General features: G+C 50.5%; 1 protein-coding gene across 2 annotated transcripts in view; it reads left to right on the top strand.

Moving 5' to 3' along the window:
- The first annotated feature begins 445 nt into the window (after positions 1–445).
- KIF9 (kinesin family member 9) overlaps positions 446–11449 on the top strand; it is a 691235-nt gene continuing 680231 nt past the window's right edge. For both annotated transcript variants that reach the window (XM_078664229.1, XM_078664228.1), the window contains exon 1: positions 446–583. The gene's annotated coding sequence lies outside the window, so the exon portion shown is untranslated. The remainder of the gene's footprint in view (positions 584–11449) is intronic.

Genomic DNA, 11449 nt, shown 5'->3' with positions numbered 1-11449 from the left:
TAGTCCATGCTACCCCTAGGATAGCTTGTCTATAAGGTTGACTTTACAACCTGCACCATAAGGGTTGCTTGGCATGGTACAAGGTGATCACTAGAACTAGTGAGCATCATATACCAGGCCAACTTCTCACAGGGCACTTTTATTATGAGGGCATGCGTTAATAATTTTGTGACTTTTGATGGGTTTACCTATTAAGACATACATCAAAACTTTCCTAAAACGCAGGATAGCATTTTTTGCCCCTGCTGTATTCAGTGGGTCGGAGAGAAACCCCAGAAAGGTTTCAGGTTCTTGAAAGAGCCGCCAGTCTAATGGTGCCCTTCAGACCTAGAAGCTAACACATGAAGCAACATGCCACACGCAGCAACACACCACATACGGCGACACAGCACACACAGCACCGGACTGCCATGTATTTATGCCTCCTCTTGAAATAACGCCGACCTCTCGTTCTGTATTACAGCACCGAAGAGCCCACCTCCCTGCATCGACCACTGCGAAGAACCCGGGGACGATGGCGCGGCTGGTCAGAGATACCTCAGGAAAAGAGACAGCCGACAGTGGCAGACAGCCCACACACCTGGTAAGCAACCCCAGCTGGTTTAGGTCACCCGTGGTGGTAGATAAATGATAGCTGATAAAATGAACATTCAAAATACAGGTGTTACGTAACACTCGAATTGACGCAGTGTCCATCTGAAAAAAATATAGGGTGTCAATTTAAGCAACACACTAACGAAACCAACCCTGTTGGACACAATATAACGTGCCCCGCATCTACAACTATTAACACATAACAATAACAGACACGAATGGAGAACCCCTTATCATACCGACAGGGAAGTATGACACACACACACCTTGCCTTAAGGCTCTCGTCCAACACTTACAGTTCCTGACGAGCCCGTCACCTTGTTATGCACAACACGAGGTAGGCCCTGGTTAGCTTCATACTGGCGTGTGCTCTCTGTGTATGTGTGCACACTGACTCGCAATCACGGACTCCACATAGGCAACGGAACTCGAATATTTGCACATTCTTTTATAGAGACAGCATGGATTTAACGCTGATACTCGCAGTTCCCATCACATAACGGCGGAGCAGTGGTTACATAAAGCATGTTTACTCTGGCACATTGAGTCACACCTGCGCAGCCCGCACTGCCCTTTCGTGCCTGCTTCTGAAGCCTCTCTCCTGGTGTCTCTAAGGTACATAAAGAACCCGTCGTCATTTCCGACCCTTTTGCCTGGCCTGGCAGCGCCCCTTCTAGACCCCCGGCCATGCCCCAGTCTCCTCAAGAACCCATAGCCCGATCTAAATTTTTTATTAGGGCCATAAAACGCCTGCTTATTTGGAAGGCAAGGGCGATCTGTTTATGGCAGTTGTTAATCTCCACTTCAAGGAGAGGGTGACAGAGGGGGAACTGTACAAACTTAGGGACGGGGCACACCGAGCAACCCCGCTACGGGGTGCACACGGAAATGGAGCAGGGCGTCAGAAAACAAGCACAAAACGCCACTTCCGCTTATTGAATAATTTCAGTGGTCCGGCTATATTTTAAAAACAAATGATTGACGTTAATGTGAAACAACCCCGGAATAGGCATATTCCCCTCCACCGGCTTGCACTGCTATGCTTCCTTTTAGAACACAAACGGTGTCTATTGCAACACCATTTCAAGGTTCCTGCCAAAATGGTGTATCATTTGGGCTGTTAAGTCATTCCCCACGATCAGTGCCTAAGGAGCGGTCACTATCTCTGCATGACCAGTCCCTAAGGAAGAATCGCGTCTGACTCACTCCTGTTACGGGCAGAGCTGATTGCCAGCAGGACATAAACCAGTCCTTTATGGGGCATTCTTTGCAGTTTTATGTCCAGCGAAATCAGCTTGAAGGTACTGGAGCATTTTACATGAGCGCCAGCTGGCACTTCCTCCGAATGAAATCTATGGACCTGCCATGGGCCTGATTGTCGACTCAGTCAAAGCAGCTCCTGCGCATGCGCAGTGTCACCTAGGATGAATGACTATGTATATGGGGTCAGAAGTATATCACTTGCGGGGTGATCTTGACAAGTGTTGGCTGTTTCTGATTGGTTAATTTACATGGGTCCAGAGGTGCGAGCGGACGGATGTGAGAAGGGGTGCAGAAGAAAAGGAGGGTACGGGGCGTGGGGGGAAGAAGTGTCCGGCGGGTGCGGGAACACCCACCCAACCAATGGGCGTTGCTTGAAGAGGTGAGTGTCGGTTCCGTCCGATGCGCATCGGTACACGGCGTGGGCTGCGAGAGGGTCTTCGCACTTTGGTGTCATTAGGGAAGCTTGACTCCACAGCAGGGGGTAATCTAGCGGAGAAACACACCATGCCAATCAGTAAATAATTTACTGATGAAGTTCCAGCAGCGAGGCCCAGGGGTGAACCTTTTGGGGCTGTGAATTGTGGACAATTAACGCTCCTTAACTCTCGGTTTCAGGATGGGTGGCAGTGATCGGGGTGGGAATGCTAGGGTGGCAGTGTTCGGGGTGGGTGCCTCTTGTGTGGCAGTGTTCGGGGTGGAAATGCTAGGGTGGCAGTGTTCGGGTGGGTGCCTCTTGGGTGGCAGTATTCGGGGAGGGAATGCAAGGGTGGCAGTGTTCGGGGTGGGTGCCTCTTGGGTGGCAGCGATCAGGGTGGGTGATTCTTGGGTGGCAGTGATCATGAATGGGCGTCTCTTGTGTTGCAGTGTTCGGGGTGGGCGCCTCTTGGCTGACCGTGATCGGGTGGGGTAATCTTGGTGACAGTAATCCGGGTGGGTGCCTCCCCCCAGCGCTTTCTCTGCATTGTATTGTAAGTGAAACGATGTCGCGCTTTCTCCCCCTCAGGGGCGGGGGAGGGGGGGGCAATATTTAGATCCCACCTGTTTTCCATGTAATGCTTCTGGCGGGGCTCCTCTGCGTGGCCTTGGGGTTTTTCCTGTAATGCTTCTGGCAGGGCTCCTCTGTGTGGCCTTAGGGTTTTTCCTGTTATACTTCTGGCGGGGCTCCTCTGCGTGGCCTTAGGGTTGAGGTAACTTATACAACCATGTCACTGAACGCTCTGTCGCAAAAATCGCGACAACGGGGTTTCCGATGAGCGAGGGCCCGTCTCGATCATCAGCCTTCCGATGCCGCAGAAAACACAGGTTATCATCCAGGTGACGTCAGCAGAGGTGAAGGTGAGACCCTCCAGGCTGTCTCCTCCTGACGCCCCTTCCCTTCAGGCTGAGACAGCCTGGAGGGGGGGGGGAGGCTCGGCTGTTACAAAGGTGGGGGGATAGGGGGAGGTCACTGAGACAGAGATCTGACAGGACCTCACCCACCGCTGGATTGATGAGGTCGGGGTGTGCTCGGCTCTGCTGATCGGAGATTATGGGGTGTCCCCGGGACAGCAGCTGTCTTCGGGCCACCGGGGGCACTAACGGGCGAACAGGAATAAATACTCTGAGAAGAGACGTGGCCTGGCCGTGGGGGCTCCTCGGTGCTGTGGGGGAGGGGGATATGTTAATGGGACATCCAGGGGTCCTGCTGCGCGAGGCCTGCTAGTCCGGGCCTAGTTTTAGCCTTGAACTCTTTCACCATAGCCCAGGGGGGGGGGACGACATTTGGCTGGGGGGCGGCGTTCCAGTCAGTGGGACTGCAGCACAGATGGGTTAGAACGGTGAGAGGGGCCTCCGAGTTCGTGGTGAAGGGGCTTGTTTCAGGTCTTGTATAGGGGAGGGCCCCAATACTGTCAAAGACGTCCCAGGGACAGCTAGTGCACGCCACCCAGGGTCACAGTGGCGTCCCCCCCTTTCAGGGCGCAGAAGTACCCCCTCTGCTAGGCTGCAGTGTCGTCTCCACCTTTGCATAACTCAAAGTGCACGATAAGAACAAAGAACAACACACAAGTGACGCAGTCAGGGAGCAGGGGCTGAGGCGATTCCCACCGTACCAAACTACCAGTCCGGGAAACCGTCTGTGGGCGGTAACTTAATATAACCACAAACGTGTACCTGGGAATGACAAAGACGTCTCCAAACGCTGAAGAAGGCAGCCGTCCGTCCAGTCACGTTCCCGCCGCTCGACAATTGTATCGATCTCGGAAGGATGAAATGCTGAATAAACCCTCTAACTTTGAAACTGTGAGCATGGGGGTCGGCCACAGACCACTGGTAGCGATGTGTAAGCCCACTGAGCCAACGGCAGCATAATTAAACACAAACTCATGTTTTGGTATTGTTTAGCAAAATACTCGAACCTTCAACTGTTAGAGTAGCGACAACGTACTCCAGGGTTAGTACATTACAGTTCACATTCGTTAAGTTGCGAACTAGAAAAGAAATGGAAAGAAGAAGAGATAGGGACAGAAGAACGGGAAAAAAGTTTGCAAAATAGACAAAAAAGGCTATCGACTGAAACGCGGAAAAAGAAGAGAGAGTAAAACGGACCGCGACAGAGAAACATGATAAAAGAAAGATAACAAACGCTCGCCATGACACAGCCTTTTGTCTTTTATCCCTGTCCCTTTCAGACTGACTTCCTGCTGACATAAAAGGTTCCTTATCTTCTTTATGGGGCCACCTGGACCCATAAAGAAGCTAAGAAACCTTTTACGCCAGCAGGAAGTAATAGAACCCAATCTGAAAAGGACGGGGCTAAAAGAGAAAAAAGAACGTCACTAGGACCTCTTCTCCAATGGCTGGCCACCGTTTTGCATGAACGGTGACGCCAGCCAATGGAGAAGAGGGGCGGAGCTTAACCCTCGCTAGTGAAATACACTCTAAAACATAAAATCTGGCAAGCTCGACTGCGCATGTGCGCAGTACGCCACGCGAGACCTAAAAATAGTGAGACATTATTAATCAAAAGACACAACTTTCCTTGGTGGAGACTACCGATTTCAAGCCTAGTGTCCCTCCTTTATGCAGAAACTCGATTGGGATTGTCAAATCATAATATGCTGGAAACAAGGCAGCTTGAGCTCGTGTAGCGGGGCTGTGTACGTAGATTCCACTGACGAGTCAGGTGGCCTTGTCTGAAGGAGAGTACTGTATTCCTGGAAATAGGACCCACGACACTGGCGACATCCAGATGGCTCTGATGACAGGCAAGGAATAGTGCCTGGAAGTTCTCAGACCCATATTGTAAATTCCAAATAGAATATAGAAAGCAGATTAAAGCAATACAAGGAGAACAAAAGCCATATAGCACCAAAATACATAAGATAAGTTGCCAAAACATAAAGATACATAGGAATGCAAGCTTGCTACATCACCCTTTCCCCACAGCAAAAAAAATCCAAGCATTTGCAATGCAATCGGTCTCGCCTTTGGGACCTTATATGTATTTAGCTATGCAGCACCATTAGCCTGGGTGCTGAAACATCTACTGTTCTTTAAGATGGAGGGGAGGGAAAGTAAGTACTGAACTGCGTGACACGCCAGGTATGGGAACACATGGAGAGAAATATTGCAGAAAATGGTACAGTCCAAAGCTGTTTTTAATATAAAATCAGGGCATTCAGTTGTCATATCACTGAAAATACAAGATTTGAAAAAAATATTATTGACTACGGGTGTTTATGAAAGACAATTTCTATGGACTGGAATTTAGAGAATGCTAAAGTGATTCTGGCATTTTACTGACCTCTGCTGGTCGTTTTCTAGCTATAAAGTTAAAAAGAGGCAGTTACCAGAAAAAGAAAATAAAAGAAAGTCCCTCAGCATAAAGCAATTCTGGTATTTTACTGATCTCTACTGGTCGTGTTCTATCAAGACAATTAAATAGAGGCAGTTGAACAAGCAGAAAGCACTTCTGGCATTTTACTGATCTCTACTGGTCGTGTTCTATCAAGACAGTTAAATAGAGTCAGTTGAACAGAGAAAAAAGTCCCTAAGCAGAAGCAGACGAGTGCTTGCGATAATGTAGACTTGAAATATTGAAACATATGAAAAATACCCCAGAGTTTACCTCAGCTGTGCCTCGCGGCGAGCAATAGCCAATCTCCTTGGCTACAATCCTGTTACACACATTGCTACCTCTGTTTGATATACAATTAAACCGCCTCTAGCCTGGAACTGAACGGCAGGGGTGTTCCGCAGTATAGAAGCATAGATAAGCCCACGATGAAATGAAAATAATCAGTGTCACAGATAAAAAAATGGAAAAAAATGGCGACGCGGTACACTAGGTAACTAACTCTAACCGCTGCTCCTCTGTTCACTCAGCCAAACATCATCCCGCCTCGAGACCGGCAGCGCGGCGTTGCCCCGGCTCCGAACAGCACGTGCGCCCTGGCTGTCGCTCCCATTAGCCCATGTCCCTGGGCTTTCAGGGGCTCTTATATTTCATCTCTCTGATTTATGGTGCGCGGCTAGGCACTCGGATGTGATTGGAACAGGTGCGATTCACTTAACAGGTTCCAGAAATGGCTTTGAAAATATTAATAACAGTATAGATTGATTATCAGATCAGACATGCCCCATCCGCCCATTATTCCTCATTTAGCCCCAGCTGCAGCTTGAAGCTTGCCTTGTCTGACTGAATGCGTGTTTGTTTGTGAAGTGACCTGCTCTTTCCGCTCAGATCTAGGCACGGCCCTTAACATCCTGGAATTAGCAAATAAATATCTCGTCAAACTGGCTATAGCTAGTTCCAAGTCATTATTTTACATCGACCTTGTTAATTTAAGAAATGTTCTCTTCTCACCCGAGCCTTACGCTGTGACTGCACACTGCACTGTAGTTATACTTTGCGCACTAGTGCTTTCCCTCCTGAACGATAAACATGAGCCAACATGAACACCTGCTGCATGCCTTACATCTGGCCCGACTGTCTAGGTGACCCCCCTGCACCCAAGGAGGAGGTCAAGAGCCTGGGCGTATGGCTCGAAAAGGACCTGAGCTTTAGAACACAGGCCAAAAAGACGGCAGGAATCTGCTTCGGACTTCTCAGGGCCTGCAGAAAGGTCTTCCCCCTGCTTCCCGCCACCTCCAAGAAACTTCTGATTCAGGGCCTCATCCTGGCGAGACTTGACTACAGCAACGCAATCTACCTGGGTGCCCCCGAAGCTACACTCAATACCCTGCAGAAAATTCAAAACGCCGCGGCCCGCCTACTTACCGACACCCCCGCCAGATCCTCGGCAAAGCCAGCCTTGAAGCTCCTTCATTGGCTCCCAGTCAGAGAAAGGGTTGCTTTCAAGGCCCTTTGCCTGGCCCATAAGACTCTCCATAACAAAGGCCCACCCCTCCTCAAGGATTTCATCATCCCTTACAAAGCGAGTAGGGCCCTCCGTTCAAGCGGAGAGAACTTCATCACTGTCCCCAGAGTTAAAAAAGCCCGGTCCGGAGGACGCCGCTTCTCGGTCCACACGGCCAAACACTGGAACAACCTCCCCCGGAGACTGAGAACTGAACCTAATCTTCTTCAGTTCAGGATGGCACTGAAGACCCTTCTTTTTCCTTGACCCTTAACCCCTTCCGATGCTGACCCCTCCTGAGTTCAGGTTCAAGCGCTGGGATGCTCTAGGGTTACTACGCGCTCTATAAAACCTTAAAATAAATAAATAAATAAATGCTCAATACCACGGAAATGAAATCGGAGCTGCTGCTGTGTAGACAAACTCTTCCACAGCTCACTCCCCCAGCTTCCATTGCCCAATCAGGAAGCTTAAACATAAACAGTAACACAAACATGAAGGGAGTGCCTCAGTTGTTGTTGCCACCCACTTCACGTTGTCAATGTAGGCCAGCCCTGTCCCTTACCATTTAGTTCAACAGCGCTCTGCTGAAAATGCCTGGGCTACAGCATACGCAAAAACAACAGGTGATGGACAGAATGGAGAACAATGTCATACATTCACCCCAGTACAGAGATCTGGGCCTAAATCCATCGTTTTTTTTTGCTCACCATGCCATTCCAGTTTGAAACCAGCCATATGCAAATCAGTCTTGACCCTGTCTGAACTGGGGTGGCGGAGTGGGCTAAAGAACGGTGATGGATTGAACCCAGATCTTTTGACTGGGTGTGAGTGTTTGATTGGTTCAGATGCTCTGTCCATCAGCACCCCCTTTTGTACCGCTTTGTTCGCCATAAGTTGGCAGGGTATGCTCAGATGTGAGTCCCTTGCTCACTTTGCCACTGGATTCAAGCAAGCCTGGCTGAAGACGGCTGAAATGCCAGAAAACCGTCCTAGGAAGCTTGTTTCCGGTCCAGGAAAGGCACGGCTTGGCAGTTCGGGCTGGACTGTTCCCATGAGGCACAGGGTCAGACTGATTTGCATATGGCCATGTCTGAACTGGGGTGGCGGAGTGGGCTAAAGAACGGTGATGGATTGAACCCAGATCTTTTGACTGGGTGAGAGTGTTTGATTGGTTCAGATGCTCCGTCCATCACCACCCCCTTTTGTACCGCTTTGGGCTACAGCATAAGCGCCCAATTTAAAAGCTATCCATTGCTGCTTCTTCCGGCCACTCCCATCATGATGACATCACTCTCCTTGTGTGTGCCTTGAGGGCGAGCAATTGCCCTCGCCCCCGGCCAACACATGGGCAGGACGACTCGTCTCACTCTGACCTCATCCTCACCCCTTCCTTTACAAAAAAAAAACCTAGAATTTGCACGGAGCAGTGAGCACTGAGCAAAGCGCTTTAAAGCTGCTGCTCCACATTATGTGCATTTCTCTCTCTTCTCCCAGCCACTGGTAGGGCAACACCCCGTTTGCCAATTAAAACCAGCCGCCACTGCCCTTTGCGCCATCTGATTATGCTGGGGGGCAGGGTTTTTCCATGCGGCCGTAATGACACATTTGCTATGATGGCCGTCCCCAGGAAAGTGTTGTCTGTCCGGGACCTGTCTATGCCGTCCATAATTCTCAGGAGTAGGGTTAGGGGGTTAAGCGGGACCTCCCAGCCCAACAAGTTGCTCAGCTTGGACACTATTGTCGTCCAATATGGGGTGAGGTGACTGCAGCCCCAGACCTTGTGATCAAAGTCTGTGGGTTCTGTCTTGCAACGGGGGCTAGCCGGGGTGGTCAAGAACCCTGGCCGGTGTAGGAGAACAGGGGTGAGATATGCGCAGTGGAGATAATACACTTGGACCAGCCGGAGCCTGGCAGAAATAGTAATCACTGTGGGAGCCATTAGGGTGTAACTCCAGTCCTCGACTTCCAATGGGCCCAGCCATGTTTCCCACCTATGTCGAAGGGGGTTAAGAGTGGATGGGAAGTTGTAAAGTAGTGAGTGGTAAATCTTAGATAGCCCTCCTCTCCCAAGACTGCCCATCAAGGTTTGGCCCTCTAGGGAACTGAATCCTGGATATTTGGTACCAGCAGGTGCATATAGGGTAAGAGTATGTCAGAGTTGCAAGTATTTGTAGAATTGTGAAGCATGCAGTGAGTAGACAGTCTTTAGGTCTTGGAAGGGGCGTATATGATCACCCTTCCACACGTCCCCAAGTTATGTTATACGGATTAGGTCCCATTTTTTAAACCCCTCTAATGCCCCTACCTAGTGAAGCCAGTTGCCGTGCCACAAGGTGGTCTGCAGTGTAAGCCTAGTCTCCCAGTGTATGTGACGCAGCACAGCGTGCCAGGCGAGCAGTACCTCTTATGTCGCCATGGGGGAGTTTGCGAGGGATTGGGTCTCCATAGAGCATCGCCTGGATTCAGGAGAATCCTAGGCTCTCGAGTTCCACATGGTAGGCTGGGTCAGGCCAGCCACCGTTAAACCAGTCATGCACCACTAGAAGGCGGGTAGCCAGGTAGTATAAGTAGTCATGCCCATGCCTTTGTCATATGGGGCTATTTGGGTATGGGTGAAGGCCATACGTAATCTCGAGCTACCCCAGAGGAATGCCTTGGCGTGGCCGTCCAGCTCCCAGAACCATCCTCAAGAGAGGTAGACTGGGGTGTTCTGGACTATGTACAGGAACCGGGGGAGAACCATCATCTTAAATAGGGCAATTTTCCCCATGGGGTTGAGTGGAAGAGTGTGCCACCTACGGAGGTCTGCTTTGGTTTTCTTGACTAATGGGCTAACGTTAAGTGTCCATGCAAGGTCCAGGAGTAATGCGACCCAAATACCGAGATGTTTAAAGGACAATCGTCTTATGGGAGTAGTTGACTGCCAATCTATGCATTCCGTAGATGTGTGGAGATGCACCAATGTCGACTTAGCAGAATTCAGGCATAGACCGGAGGTCTGTTTGAAGGATCTGAGAATCTGGAGAATCTGGAGGCATCTGCGGCCCAAACACACTGGGTCTGCAAGGAAGAGCAGAACATCGTCCGCATATAGTGCAATATGGTCTTCATGTACGCCTCGCCAGCGCCACCCCTGGATCTGTGTATCTGCCCGGATGAGACAGGCTAATGGTTCGATCGCTAGGGCGAAGAGAGGTGACAGCGGACATCCCTGCCTCGTCCCTCTTCGAATGGGGAAGACCTCCAAAAGAGTTCCGTTGATTAGCACCCTTGCAGAGAGGTTGGAATACAGCACTCGAACTAGGCAATGGAAGTAGTGCCCCATGCCTACCACGCTTAGCACCTCCACCAGATATCGCCAACCAACTGCGTCGAAGGCTTTTTTAAAAAAAATCAATCAAAAGAAGAGCTAAGTATGGTGTGACAAGCTCGTGGTGGGCCAATGTCAAGTGGATCCGCCGCAAACAGTGCCTCATACTATGGAACGGCATGAATCCGCATTGATCTGGATGAATGAGGCTGCTGAGGATTGGTTTAAGGCGCATGGCCAGGATTGGTGCGTAGATCTTGACTTCCGTGTTTATTAGAGAAATTGGGCGATAATCTGAACAGGAAGCCAAAGGGGCCTGTGTTTTAGGTATGGTTACCACTGTTGCCACATCTGTTTCTGGTGGAAAGGCACCATTTCTCACCACTACGTTATACAGGGCGTGGAGGTGGGGTTTAAGTATGTCCCGATATGCCATGTAATATTCCAGTGGGAACCCGTCTGGCCCAGGTGTTGCCCTGGAGGTGTCTTCAGGTGGTTCTGTCTCTTCTTGGCCTCAGTCTGTTGCCTCGCAGGCCTATTCTCTGTCCCTGGCCCCACATCTCTCACTCACCACTGCCATCTCGGTGAGCCAAAGAGCAGTCCACTGGGCACTGCATTTACCAGGTCAGTCCCGGTCTTCTCTGGGTGACGGGCAGAGAGCGAGCCGGGGCAGGGGGTTCTGCGAGTCTCAGACACGACTCGGCAGCGGCACCCAGTCCCCTGTCTGCTTCTCCTTTGATCCCGATCACGCTGCCACCACGTTCTCGTTGGTCGGCTACGGCTGCCGATCAGCACCACAGCTGCTGTTTTGCACACTGGGACTTCCCGGAGGTACAGGGCCCAGCCGCCTCTTACAGCCTTTCGTGTGTGGTGTATTGTGTCGGTTATTGGTGCTGGTGGACTTTCAAGATTAGAGCGGATGACGGAGGGGTCTGGAGCA

Source organism: Lissotriton helveticus, chromosome 10 (assembly GCF_964261635.1).
Source record: "Lissotriton helveticus chromosome 10, aLisHel1.1, whole genome shotgun sequence".
NCBI classification, from domain to species: Eukaryota; Metazoa; Chordata; class Amphibia; order Caudata; family Salamandridae; genus Lissotriton; species Lissotriton helveticus.
The sequence above is the reverse complement of the archived record's forward strand: the minus strand, read 5'-3'. Positions and strand labels throughout refer to the sequence as shown.